We start from the raw sequence: 1,851 nt of genomic DNA, 5'->3' as shown, positions 1-1,851 counted from the left end.
CTCAGATACTCCTTCAGTTCTCCCCTTGGGCTTGGAACTGGAACTAAGATCTCCAGCCTATTGTAAGTGCCCAAAGCCAGTGGCATCCCCACCCCAGTGTTTCTGCCCTCACCAGTCATGAGCTGGTTCCATCTCACCTTTGGCCCCATCTTGGCAGCACTGCTGGGTCTGGTGTTCTTTGTCAGCTGAGGATCCTTTTATCTTCCCTGACTCAGAGGCCAATTCCTCTCACTGTCCCAGGGGTAAAGGTTCTTGTGACTGGGTTTGAGGCAGTCTCCAAACCCAGCTAACTCGAGGGCTTGCTGTTTGTCATGTAAGTGAACCTAGTACCTAGCCTGGAGGTGCTTAGTCTTCACAGGGACCAAACTTCATCCTGGGACTATTCTTCAGATCTTTTCTGATTGTCCCAGGAGGATGCTGATTCTGCCCCTACTCTTATTTGTTATTACTGCTCAATACTTGCTCTGAGGTGCCATTTCATCCCTTTTATGGGGGAAATCTTGACAGCTTGAAATTTTCTGACGTGCTCAGCTATCTTCTTAGAATCCTCCCTCCCATCTTTTGTTTTCAAAGAGGACCAAATACATCAAGAAAGTGATGTCCAGACAGTTTGCTCTTACCCATTAGTACCCGTCCTGCCACTGCCACCTCACTTCCCTCCACGCCTGATGCTCTGCTCACCACCACTATGTCCCACTATCTGCACCTGCCCAACATGTCCCTGTTCATGAGGAATGTGGCTGAGGAAACCAGGTCTGAAGACTTGCATTGGGAATTTGGTTGGTATGGTCCCATAGTTGATGCAAATGTGCTATATGATTTCTACACTCATCAGCCAAGAGGATTTGCTTATGTTCAATTTGAGGATGTTCATGATGCTGAAGATGCCCTGCATAATTTAGACCGAAAACGGATTTGTGGATGTCAGATCAAAATCCAGTTTGCACAAGGGGATCACGAAACACCAAATCAAATGAAAGCCAAGAAAGGGAGAAATGTATACAACTCTTCTCTCTATGATGACTATGACAGATAGGTGATCTAGAAGCCAAAATTACCAAAGGAGGAGGTCTAGGAGTCATTCTTTTAATTACAAGTACAGAAGATCTTATGGTCCTAGAAACAGTAGACCTACTGGAAGACCACACCATAGCAGAAGCCATTCAGACAATAATAGGAGTAGAAGACATGTGGCCTGAGCCTTGATTTGGCTCCTGGTTTCATCCTCATGGAGGGTAATATTGCTCCAATCACTCCTGCCTAAAGAATCTCCCACCTGGAAGACCATAAGGAGGACTTTTGAAAGTCTGAGAATAAAGAATAAACTGAAAAAAGAAAGAAAGAAAGTGATGTCCAGACATGCCCAAGAATTGGATTTAGGTGAGGCAGAGTTTTGCAAAATTGTTAACCTCCCTGTCTCCCCTAGAGTCATCAAAGTCCAGTGGCAAAACAAAAATCAAGATGACCGCTAAGTTTTAGGAATAGAAAGAAAGCAAATAGGGGGTGGAGCCAAGATGGTGGAGTAGAGGCAGGCACTTGCTTGAGGTCTCTTCCAAAACCCTCCAAATACCTTTAAAAAATTATTCTAAACAAATTCTAGAGCAGTAGAACCCATAAAAAGGCAGAGTGAAACAAATTTCCAAACCAAAACAATTTACAAGTTCTCCAGGAAAGGTCTGTTGCACTAGGCTGAGAGAGGAGTGCTGTCCAGTACAGAGCAGGTCTCAGCAAGCCCAAATCAAGCCTTTGGGCAACTGAATTTCTGGCAGTTGTTGTGGCTTCTGGACCTTTGAATCCACAGCCACCAGTGACAACTTGGAAGGTCAACTGGAAGGTTCTGTCATGGCAGGG

At 45.1% G+C, this 1,851-nt stretch overlaps 1 pseudogene; it reads left to right on the top strand.

Moving 5' to 3' along the window:
- The first annotated feature begins 688 nt into the window (after positions 1 to 688).
- Positions 689 to 1,346, top strand: LOC138145199 (serine/arginine-rich splicing factor 10 pseudogene; annotated as a pseudogene).
- The last annotated feature ends 505 nt before the right edge of the window (positions 1,347 to 1,851 follow it).

The sequence above is a fragment of the Petaurus breviceps genome, unplaced genomic scaffold, assembly GCF_028583685.1.
Source record: "Petaurus breviceps papuanus isolate PSGF00001 unplaced genomic scaffold, PetGlider_PUasm1.0 90731, whole genome shotgun sequence".
In the NCBI taxonomy this organism is placed as follows: Eukaryota; Metazoa; Chordata; class Mammalia; order Diprotodontia; family Petauridae; genus Petaurus; species Petaurus breviceps.
Note: the sequence above shows the minus strand (reverse complement) of the source record. Positions and strands in the feature narration are given on the sequence as shown.